Below are 12,809 nucleotides of genomic sequence, written 5' to 3' on the forward strand. Positions count from 1 at the left end.
CCCATCCATACTCACTCCCCTAATAGGTCTAAATTCAGACAGCTTATGTTATTACATAATATACAATTTAAATTACATAACAGTACATACAGCTTGTGTATTATCTGCACATGCACATTACTGTATGAAATAAGGGCAGAAATTATCAGTCAAACCCTCTGTGGTAGAATTTTTGCCTAAATTATCATGATAATACACTGGTTAGAGGGTAAAAGTGGTGCTTCTGAATGAAATTTCTTTTAACAACACTTCAAAAGTATTTGTTTTCATACTGATGTTCTGCTAAATCTGTAATATAACAGAAATTTGTGCTTTCCCAGTAGTGCAGCAAGTTATGGGTGCCAAGCCATTAAACTTGTCAAAGTGTGTTGGCACCATCCTAACCAGCTAAACCTGCTTGAAAAAGCAGCATAAGCTCAGGGAGACCTTCAAGTTAGCATTGCTGTGCTAGTGACTTCATATAGGTGTGGCAGGAATGCTGGTAGCAGTCTGGCTTGCTGGCTCAAAAGGGCTTTGAGCCATTGGTGGGACCTTCCCACCAGTCAGGAAGTGATGGGATGGCGCTTGACCAGGAAGGAGGTTCTGGCCAGGAAGATGCCCAGAGACTGCAGGGCCACTTCCCTCTCACCTATCTGTGCATATTTCTGGGCAAAGTACCAGCAGGCAGTGTCCACCAGCTGCTTGGATGCCTTTGAGGACCAGTGGGACCAAGACTGTGCTTGGTGTCCCCCTCAGGCATACTTATTTTCATGTTTTGACCCTTTGACCCATACAAGGACTCCTATCCTGTTCTTTTCATTAGTTGTCCCAAAAATTTAGCTGTTCCATTTGTCCATTACCCCCTGTAAAAAGTGGCTACTAGTTATCCAGGTGGGCCCTGCCCATGGTAATCAGATGGACAAATAGGTGATGGAAAAGAGGCTGCCCTTCCCATGCCCAGAGTTGGGGGGTGAAGAGCCCTGGACCTGATTGAGAACTGCACCTTGCAGGTCTGGCAGACTTTCGGGCGGAGCCTCCAGAGAGAATAAAAGAACAGCGTGCTTGGCACGCATAGCAGACGTGTCAAGGGATTCAAAAACAGCAGGGCCCAGAAGATCTGGGTAGAGCTGCCCAGTGGGCGATTGCCCAGAAAAACCCTTGAAGACGCTGCTCAGGGAGGAAGCAGCAGGAAGCTCCAGCAATGCATGACCCAGTGCATGGAGCCTCAGCCCTGGGAGCGGTTCAAGACTGTTCGGGCCACCTTGCGATGCACAACGTGGAGCACGGAGTCCTGGTTTTAGGAGCAGCTCGAGACCGCGCAGGCCACCTTGCAGAGCACAACCCAGTGCACAGAGCCTCGGCCCTGGGAACTGCTTAGGGGGTTTGTGATCCCAGCATGAGGTCGGGTAGCCAAAGCTAGTATCGTGGCTCATCAGAGCTAAAAGAGCCCTCCTCCCCACTTTGTACTCAGAGCGGAGCATGGGGCTGGCAGGAAAGCCCCGGGCACAAAGCCATGCAGAAAGAGCCAGAAGCATGGCCCAGTCCAGCAGAAAGAGGCCTCAGTGCCCAACACAAGGCAGCATGACTCGGCTTGGGTGCCCGGGCAGGGGCACTAGGCCATGAAAGGAGCTGGAGGTGCCACTGGAGGGAGGCCATGGCAGAGCCAATGACCAGGGGATTTAGGTCCTTCAGTGAATAATGACAACTAGGAATGAGGAAGAGAACAGACCTTTAATGATAGTACAGCATGGGGTTTCTCCCACGCAGACCATGTGGCTGCCTCCATCTTGATTTTGCCTTACTCCCTTAGGGATCATGTTCAAATTCCTTACATGATAAGACATTCCCTTTTAAGGGGCTGTCTCCAAAGTCTAATCCTTATCACTACAAGGACAAGCCCCACCTGCCCTGGAGAGGTGAACGTGAGTTGCTGGGGAAAGTGGCTCCCACAGTGGAGGCAATTTCTGGTGAAGGGAACATCACTGGGGAGCCAGTGAGTAAAGGCTCTTGTCCCAGCACTGGCCCAGGAGGGAGGGCACTGGGGCTCTACTGTTGCTGTCAAGAGTTTTACTAGCACCCGTGATCTCTGGGGAAGGGGACCCTAACTTCCACTGTATCTATGTTTCCAGAATAGGGTGGATGTGTGCCTAATATTTTGGAGGTTGCTTTGTATACCATTTCTAACCGAATTTTGTATTGTTATGTCTTACCATAATTTATATATATTCTTGTTCAGTTGCTACTTATCCTGTATGTGAACTTAATCTTCCACTGCCATATTCTGTTTATTGTCCTGTTGGGTTCCTGGTTATTCACCTGGTGTGTTGACTTACCTGTACTTATCGATTTCAGGATCCATCACTCCTCTGTGCCTGGGGTGACTAGGGGACTCGTCTTGCTTGTTGCTTATAGGGTTCCCCTGTCAAGTGTTGGTGCTGGGTGTGACACCACAGTAGAGGGTCAGTTCCCAGATCATCAGTTATTCTGGAGTATTGTTTTTTGAATTATTTACAAAGGATAGACATTCTCATAAGTCAGGTGTATTTCTATATTTACATTCTGAATCAATAAATTGTACATAGTTAAGTAAAGTTTGCCTGGCCTGGCTCTATAGAGGATAGAGGGATCTGAACCCAAGTGACAGCCTCCCTCTCACAGCACTATTGCCTGTCCACCTATCCCATCCAATGGAAGATGGGGAACACCCTTGGGTGTACCTGGACTACATAGATCTACACCATGACAAACCCAGCTAACTAAAAATGCTGATCACTCAACATCACAAAGACTCACGTCTTGTTATCAATCCAGGAAGCTAGAGTTGCAGAATTAAAGACCTCACAAAGGTCAAGCCTGGCCACCATCCCAGACAGCTAGAGGTGCTGAGCCAAAAATCCTCACAATGGTCTGTTGCTTGACACTAGCCAGCAAGAGACAGATGTTGGAAACAAAGAACTCAGGGAGACCTGAGTACTGAATATTGTCCAGCACTGAGGAATTCAGCCAGTGCCCTCAGAAGGCTGTATGCTCAAGGTGCCAAATCAGAAAAATAAAACAAGTCTGCCCTGAAGCCAGCTCAGCATGGGACCAGTACTGAATCACTAAACACAAAAGTTCGTAACATTGACATCAGCCAGCAAGATGTAGGGGGTTGAACCACATCCCTACAAAGGCCTCTGAGTAGGCTTCAGCCCAACAACTTCCTTATGCCGAGACTGCAGCATAAACTAGGGCTGCTGAGACATAGATTTACAGAAATGAGAACTTTGGCATTTCTAATATTTTTTTCAAAAAACATCCGTTAGCTCAACCAGGAGTTATGATGTAACAATCATTGAGAGAGATTCTACATCTCCCATTAGGAAAATGGTTACACTAAATCAAATAAAGTTACCTAACAGGTAGAGCCAAGAATTGTTCCATGCAACTTACAGTGAAAATTCCAGAAAATGTTAAACTGGTGGGGATGAAGGGGAGAAAGCGTAGCCAGGAGGAGGCAAGTTAAACAGGGTGGCGAATTCAAGCATGTGAGATAGTGTTCTAGGGGCATGAAACCTGATTTAATTTACAGCTTGGTATATATATGCAACAGCTTCCCACATCTGGTAAATGTACACGCCTTTTGTCTTATGTAGATACAGCAGAGTCTCAGCAAACCTATGTAGTAACTACTATGGCATTAATGTTCAGTCCTACAAGTTTAGTTTTTAAAAAATAACAAAAAAAACAAACTTTCTTAATGCAGAGGTATAGTTGCTGGGGAGGTATCTCACACCCTTCCAGAACACAGAATGTAGCAAAGCTCAAAATTGTGCAAACCAAGAAATGAAGACCTAAGGCACATGCCCTTGCAAACTTAACTTTGCACTCTTTGAGCAATGTCTCAGCACACTCAAAACATACCTATTTGAAGATCTTCAAAATATACTGAAGTGGAGCTACCTATCCCTCTCCTGGTAGTCATGCACTGCCACACAGTCTTATGCACGTACCATCTAAGACCATATTTTTGCTTACCCATCATTAACTCACAGGAAGCTCTTTCTGATACTTAACTGTAGACAATCTATAGCAAGAAGATCCCTGTTCCCCATTACAGAGACCAGCACCACAAATCTGTGCTGCAGTGGGGTACTTTGAGTTCTCAAGAGACCCATGCACTATTTTGCTTTGGCAGAGAGAATCACAGTGGGGGGTTAACAGAGAGAATCACATGGAATATGGATCACCTGGACAGCCTCCTATCTCCAAATTATTCCTCTGCCATTCAATACAGCACCACTTAAAGCATCTCTCTACACTGCAGTTCAGAGATCTGATGTACTTATCTGAGCTAGCTTTAAATTAGCTAGGGTGCATGCTACTACTGCTATTGCTGCTAAAAGCAGCATAGCTATAGTAGAACAGGTGTCAGCACAGACTGAAAAGCCTATCTGATAAATACTCGATGGCTAAAGTCATTACCAGTACCTGAGCTCACTGAGTAGCTAGTATATGTCCAGACAAGATGCAATCACATATTTAGCAGATTAGGCTAAACAAAGAGGGCTTGCTCCTTTTTTATTAGGAAATCTCAGCAACAAAACACTTAAATGCAATCCCTGGCTATGCACAGAGGTAGCATTTAACTCCTTCAAAGGGAAAAGAAGGATTAGTGCTGAGGAATGGGCATTAGCTGAGGAATGGGCATCACAGGATCATAGGAAAGTAAGTCTAGAAGTCCTAATGAGGTCATATGGTTCAGTCCCTGTCCAAAGCAGAATCACCTCAACCCAGTGTCCATTTAACCTGCTCTTCAAAAATTTCCAGGGATGAAGAGTCCACAACTTGTCTAGGGAACCTGTTCCTATGTTTGACCATGTGTATAGTCAGAGGTCCTTCTGATCTCCAACATACATGTCCTCAGTTTCAGCTCGAGGCAACTGCTCCTACACCTGTACCCTACAGCCACAGAGAATACTTTATCTCCAGCCTCTCAAAAATTGTTCATCATGTATTGAAAACTGTTATCAAATCCTTCCTTAGCCTGCTCTTCTCCACATTAATAACTCTAGTTCTTTTGCCTTTCCTTTAAGTCTTGCTTGCCAGGCCTCTAATCAGTTTGTCACTCTTCCCAATCTGTCCCCATCCCTCTTGAAGTATGGGGCCCAAAACTGAACAAAGTACTCCAAGCAAGGCCTCAGCAGTGCTGAATAGAACAGAAGAATCATTTCCCTTGATTTGCAAATGATGCTTTTGTTAACATAACAAAGGATGCCGTTAGCTCTTTTTGCCACAAGAGCAACTGTTGGCTCATATTTAGCTTGTTATTTACTGTAACCCTGAGGTTCTTCTCTGTAGGAGTGGATCTAATATGGAGTGGACTACATTCACTCCTACAGCCTAGTCAATTATTCCCCAATCTGTATTTGTGCAAGCAATTATTCTGTCCCAAGTGTAGGGCTTAGCACTTGTCCTTGTTGAATTTCACTGGCTTTAGACTATTTCTCCAGTTTATCCATGCCATTATGTATCATAGCCCTGCTCTCCAGAGTGTTTTGGAAATTCCACCCAACATGGTGTCTTTCACAAATGTGCTGTACACACACTTAATCAATATATCTGAATTATTAATGAAAATATTAAACAATACAAAACCTAGGGCAGACCCCTGAGGAATCCCACTTGATACCTCCTCCCAACTAGACATTGATTCATTGATGACTACTCATTCAGAAAAATGAACCAACCAATTACTTATCTATTTTACAGTATTTTCATCTGGTCTGTATTCCCTTAGCTTGTTAACAAGAACGTCAAAAGCCTACCTGCATTCAAGGTGTATCACATCCACTGCTCTCGCCCCCATCCACAGAGCCTGCCAACTTATAAAAGGAACCTTCCTTATAAAAGGAAATCAGGTTTGACTTGTTCTCCTTGAGGTTCTTCACAATGGATTCCTTAAGGACCTGCTTCATAATCTTTCCAGGTAACGAGATGGGGCTGACAGGTCTGTAATTTCCCAGATCCTCCTTCTTTCCTTTTTTAAACATATAAATATATCTCTCTCATTTTCTAATCCTCCAGGACCTCACGTGACTCCCACAAATTCTCTAAGAGGATAACTGATGGCTCCAAAATTACCTCAGCTAATTCTTGCAATATCCTATGCTGCATCCTATTTGGCCCTGCTGACTTGAAAGCTTCTAGTTTCTCCAAGTAATCCCTAGCCTGTTCTTCCACTACTTGAGGCTTTTTGACTTCTTCCCTATCTTTGCCGCCAACTGTGCTCATCATCTGGTAGCTGACCCCATCTGTGAAGACTAAAGTTAAAAAGGCATTAAATAGCCTTATCTTCATTATCCAAAACTAGGTTGACTTCTGCATTCCATAAAGGATCAATGTTTTCTTTGGCCTTTGTCTTACTTTTGACATACTTGTAGAATCCCTTTTTATTGCCTTTTATGTCCCTTGCCAGTTGCATCTCCAATTGTGCCTTGGCCTTCCTGATTTTCTCCCTGCACATCCACACAATACTCTTATATTCTTCCATATACAACTCCATGATACAATGGCTTTTATTCCCCTTTTGGCATGGGAATGTTTAATTTAGTGCTATTTTCCTCACTTTTGACAGCTCTCTTTTCTTTATTAAATCATATTTCCTCTTCTTCCCCTTTTGAAGATGACAGTTTTGATTTCAGTTTATTGCTTTATGCCAAGTTCTGGCAGTTCTATCCAATTATGAATTGTTTTGGGGAAAAGGTACAACATACAGAGGAACTATGTAATACTTTTTATTCTTAGATCTCAATGTGTCTTTGCAAAGGAAAGCAAGCAAATATTAGACCTGGACAAAACATTTTGGCTACATGGGACATTTTATTTTGTTTTGCTTTCCCCCTAAATTTGATACCTCATAGCTGAAAGCTTTTTAAGGAGTACAGATTTTAGAAAAGAGTAGCATAGGAAGGTTTGAGGTCTAGGTTGCTTACTCCTGATCCCAAGAGAGAGAAGCCTACCCCAAATAGTCAGCGTTTTAAATCTGAAATGGATATTTTGACATAATTCTCTTTTTTGCAATGAAAATATATTTTGAAACCACAGAAGTCACCACTGAATAGAAATCTTGTCTTCTTCCCCTGTAAGTATTATCATTCATAATGTCTCTCCTACCTCGAGGAGAAACACAGAGAGGACTTTTTGTATGCAGAAAAATAAGTGAATACCTCATTTATCTGAATCCAAGACAGCTTCAAATTTAAGACAACACCCCATCTGGACCCTTCCCTTGGTCCCCCCACCACTTACTTCCCCCACCTGACCCTCTGTCATTTAACCTCTTGCCACCACATGCTGTGCTGCCGTGTGCCTTGTTGAGTGGATTCCTGCTACCTCTCTTGACTGCATTTTCACTTGATACGCAATTCTAAAACAAAGTGTGAGCGGGAGTTCCTAGATCAATCAAAGAAACACATTTCAGCCCTGTTTCCTGTTCCTGTGCTCATTCTCTCCTGCCACAACTTGATGGAAGTAAAAAAAACAAAACAAAACAAAAACACTCACAGGTGGGAAGCTTCCGGTTTTAATTAATGCCCCAAATTGCTGCTCCCCGCACTGCTGTTATCTCCTGCAGCTGAGGCGGGTTTAGGCTCCCACTGGTGTAATGCACATATTCCACTTGGCCACACTTCCTTACATCTAGGATGCGCAACCCACAGCTCTTAACACCCTCCATCGCAAATAACTGGTTGCTTGAAGTGCCAATGCTGTGTACTGTGGCTTTTAATCCACTCATCACTTACCCCTGTCTGGGGTGAGCAGAATTCTTAAGTAAGATACAGTTACTCAGGGAGTTGCAGATACATCCAGTCTCCGTATCACTCATTCAAAGTCTCTAATTAACATTGTGTCCCTTTCTTAAGATAGCCAGACTGGCTTCACTCACAACGTTCCAAGGGCACCACCGTCTGCCGTCCTTGAGGGCAACTACCCCTCTCTTGTGCCTGCACCTCCATGCAGGAAACTGCACCGTCACTCCGGCTTTCTCTTAGCCACCACTCCGGTTCCTCTTCTGACGGAGTTCTTAATTCAAACCTGGTTCTTTTATACAAAGTCCTTAATTAACAATTAACAAGTTCCCAGTCAGCTGTACCACCAATCTGTGAGTCCTTAATTAGCAATTAACAAATTTCTCAGGCTGCCCCGGTGCCAGTCTCTGTGTCCTTAGCTTTCTGGCTTGCTCTGTAACAGAACCACTAGCTCCCTGTTACACAAGGTTTTGTTTCTCTGATGGGGGAAAAAAAAATTTCATTTTGCAATTAACTAAATAAGGTACAATGTTTTTTAAAAACCCATAATACAAAACAGATATTTAGTACAGACTATTTTGGCAATTCATCTTCACAGGTATCCATTCACCTTTGGGGTTTATAAATGTTCATGTCTGCTTTGTCTTCTGGGTCTAAAACTTGCCTCCTATAGTATCTATTATTTGTCAGGCTGACATGTACTAATTTCTCAAAGTACAATTTAAGAGTATGATCTAGATCTCAGGACAAACCCACTCACTACCTAACAATGTAAGGAAGAAAATTCCTTAATGGTAGCTTATTTCAATATTATCCACTATAATTCTGATTCGTTGTACATTTTTTGGTTTAAGCATTTGGTATTGGCCAGTCAGAGACAGGATACTTGACTAGATGGACTGAGTGGGCGCTTGTACTCATGACAAAAATTGGCTGTTTAAGCAATTTAATTGTGTCATGCTGTACACATGTGGGGTTCTTTTAACAATTTAAATGAGTTTGCTACATTGTAAACAAAACCACATCCATATGTAGTTTAGTTTGCAATGTAGCTATTGATAACATTGCAGCCTTTGAGAGCTCACCCGTCCACCCCCACCATGGGAGAAGCAGGCTGATGGTAGAAGCAGTGAGGGGCCCAACCTTTTCTTTTTTCCCGCAGAGCTTGCCCATGTCTCCTTCAGTCAGGGGTCAAGCTGCTGGTGGGCCAAGTGGCCCCTGCCCAGTCCTTCCTTCTGCAACAGCAGCACCCGCTAGGGCCACCTGGGTGGGCTGCTAGTGGGTGGGTGCTATCCCAGATCAGGGTCAGGAAACAGTTGGATCAAGCTGGGTGCTGCCTGTGAGCTGGAGTAGCATCCACCTGCTAGCCGCTCACTTGGGTGGCCCTCGGGGGGCACCACTGCTGTGGAAAGAAGGCCCAGGGACATCTGCAGCTCAGGACCCACCAGCAGGTCACCCCCTGGCTACGGGAGAGTCAGGCAGGCTCTTGGGGTGGGGAGGAAGGATCAGGCCCCTTGCCGCTTTTTTTTTCTCCCCTCAGCTGAGCTTGCCTATGTGAGCTCCTGCCAGACCATGCAGCCCCTAAGCTGCATGGGGGCCTAGGTCCTTCCCTTCACCACAGCAGCACCCCGCCCCCAGGGCTGCCTGGGTGGGATACTAACTGTGTAGGTGCTGCCCCAGCTTACAGGCAGCTCCTGCCAGATCCAACTTTTTCCCAAGCCCGTGTCAGGAACAGCACCCAGCAGGCATACAGCATGAGGGCTCAGGGTAGAGTTAGATCTGACTGGCATTGCCTGTGAGCTGGTGCAGTACCTGCACAGCTAGCACTTTGCCCGGGCAGCCCCAGGGGGCACCGCTGCCATGGAGGGGAAACCACTAGGGGAAACCACTAGGGGGACCACTAGGCCCTCGAGGGGGAGGGGAAAGCAGCATGGAGCCTGATACTTTTTTTTTTCCATGGAGCTTCCCTGCCTCTCCTATAGTTGGGGGGCAAACTGCCAGCAGGCCCTGAGCTGCAGAGGGGCCCAGACCTTCTCTCCACAGTGGCAGTGCCCCCCAGGCAGCACCCACCCATTAGCAGCCTTCCCAGGAGGCTTTGGAGGTGCCACCACAACAGAGACGGGCCCCTGCAGCTCAGGGGCCACTTAGCCAGCCAACAGCTCCTCACCCAGCCTTGGGAAATGCAGACAGGCTCCACGAAAAAAAAAAAAAGGATCAGGCCCCTCACCATAATGGTGATGGAAGCCCCTAAATTGAAAAGTTGGGTTTTTAATCATTGCAATTAAAAACCCACTGTTTCACTAAACCCCCATCATGTATACAAGCGGCCACTTTCTTATGATGTAAGGAGCAAAATGTATCCTATTACACACCAGTTTCTATCCCCTCACCCTCAGCAAGTACTTTGTACAAACACTGTTTTTGTTATAAGGAAAACAATAGCCTCAGAGAAAAGAAGAGATAGATAAGGACTGATAGCTCTGCTATACTGCTACATGTAATATTTTGGAGTTATCGCAGGGCAAAGACTATAAAGGCAAAGTTAAAAATCTAGTGAATATCTATAGTTGCCTATTTTAATTGTCTTGCCAAAGTTTATGGCTCAGTTAGATTTTTTTTTTTTTTTTACATATGAGAGCCTAAGACATCTTCAAAGTTCAAATGGCTTTTTTTTGTAGGTCATTAATTCCATTTAACTACATTATATGTGAAACTTCTGTGAAGAAATCCTCCTCGGTCTGCCTCACCTCTGTTTTGAGACAACCCAGCCCCCTCTGTTTTTTCACACAGCCTGGTTTCAGTCACCTGGTCACCTAGGTGACTGGGCTGAAACAAATTCCTAAGGGAGGGGAGAGCTCGCTCTTCTTTTGTCCTGAATTCACAGGCAACTAGTGGGAAGTTCATGGAGGGGCAAAGTAGACTTGGAAACTTAGCCAGTATATCCAGATTAAGTGATTTTAGATGCATGTTAAAAAGGATCCCCAAACCCAAAATTGATGAAAGGCTTAATTTATTCTGTATTGCTCAAGGTGCTTTGGTTTTCTCTTAATCTTCTTCCGTTCTACCCCTTCCCCATTCTATCTCTCTCTGATCAATACAAAGCTATCTGACTCAGCACACCTAGCTGTGAATGCCTGAGGGGAGAGGGGTCAGAAATGTGTTTTGTTCCTAGCAGCCCTCAGCTCTTTATTAGTTAATTCAGCCCTACCTGAAAGTATCTTGGGAGGCTTCAGACTATAAGGAGCAGCTAGAAAAACTTCCAGGGGGCAAAGCACCCCCAAAGCAGTGTATCCCAGGCTGCACAGAGCCCTAATAGAGACCAGTGCCTGGCTGGTGACAGCATTGCCCCAGGCTTCTGGGACATCTTCAGGAAGGAGGATGGATGGATATAGGTGCCCCAGCGGAGACTTCTGAAGAGTGGTTTTGAGTAGCTCAGCATAGTAGCACTCCCTACTGTCCCACCACAACTTCAATCTCCAGCTTGCAATTTGTCATACTTAAGATATACCATCATAAGAGGCATTGCCCAGCTCTAAGTGGTAACTTAAAATGCTGTAGAATCATGGATTTTGAAAATGGGGTGTAGATGATATGATGTACCATCACATACAGCACAACACGTATTTTTCTCCAGTTAAAAGAAATTAAAAGATTTATTGATCTGCTAGTGGCCCAGAGCTATATTATTCAGTTTAAGAACAAAGCAAAAAAAAATAACTTTATTGACTTATGCATTCATTCAGAATAATAGAAAAATAGGGTTGAATGTCAAAATAAGGGTGGGATAATTTTTGGATACATTTGCTATATTATATATCATAACAAATTCACAACCAATTAGACCAAAAATATCAAGAGATGTTTCATTAGTTCTATAGTCATTAGAATTAATTGTGTATCTTTTTTCAGATTCATAAAACAAAATCTAGCCTTCTTGAGCATCTTGACAGTGCATCCAATACTTCACTAAAAGTTATTACTACACCTGAGTAGTTATTACTACTCACCTGAGTTAATACTTCCACATTTGAGTTAATGTGTTTAGAAAGAGTTAAAAACAATCTGCAGGACTGTGAAACAGGACCTACATTACCAGAAGCAGTTAACAGATAATAGAATTGCATAACAAACACGAAAGCTACTAAAAAGGAGAGAGGGTTGTTAATACCTGTGCAATGAAGCATTTAGAAGGAATCAGGTAGATTGCAATGAGCTATTACATTGATTGACTCCCATACTGCTACCTGAATAGAAGTGCTGTTGCCACTGTCAGGCACCAAGTTTTAAACTTTGGGTGCGGCTTGTATCAAAAGTGGGGTGTGACTTTACCACTGCATCCCCTCACCCCTGCCCCAGATCTACTCATACGTAGGCTGAAGTCATAGAAATCATTCACGGGCAAATCCTGCTCTGTTTTTTAACCTCTAAGTCAACTGCATGAACTCAAGGTGAAACTAGTTCTTCCCCTGCATAATATACAAGGAAGGTCTAAAACTAGCTGAAAAGAATAATTTAACTTTTCACAAGCTTTTGTCTCTTTAATTCCCCAAGGTAAAGAAGTGATTTCAGATAATAACTTCAGATATAATCATCTAATTCATACCCTGAATCTACATGACATATTTTATTTATGTAGGATTCTTGTATGATTATTTTTCTTCATATATAGTCTTATATTCAAAGAATTGATCCAACATATTGTGCTTATCAGCTTTGTTCTAATCAGTAATATGCATCAAATAATAATGACTTTAATGTGTTCATAGCATATCATGAAGTGAGCTGTGGCTCACAAAAACATATGCATCCTGGATTCAGTTATTTTGTAAGGTGTACCTCTACCTGCCTTCTGGCTGACTTCAGACTAGCACTACTAACTCCTTTTCTGTGTTCATATCTGTGTGCCTAAGCTAAACTGTAAACCAAATTCCCAACATGCTTTTACTTATGCTAAGTTGGCACTAAGTGACAATACTCCTTGGAAGCAAGAGGAAAGAATACTAGAAAGCAGGAATGGATGATTCTATTGATGGCCAGTAA

The 12,809-nt window shown here is 43.7% G+C and overlaps 1 long non-coding RNA gene across 1 annotated transcript in view; it reads right to left on the minus strand.

Annotated features, from left to right (window-relative positions):
• LOC109280289 (uncharacterized) overlaps positions 1-12,809 on the minus strand; it is a 141,651-nt gene that overhangs the window by 91,389 nt on the left and 37,453 nt on the right. The window lies entirely within an intron of this gene.

The sequence above is a fragment of the Alligator mississippiensis genome, chromosome 1 (assembly GCF_030867095.1).
Source record: "Alligator mississippiensis isolate rAllMis1 chromosome 1, rAllMis1, whole genome shotgun sequence".
NCBI classification, from domain to species: Eukaryota; Metazoa; Chordata; order Crocodylia; family Alligatoridae; genus Alligator; species Alligator mississippiensis.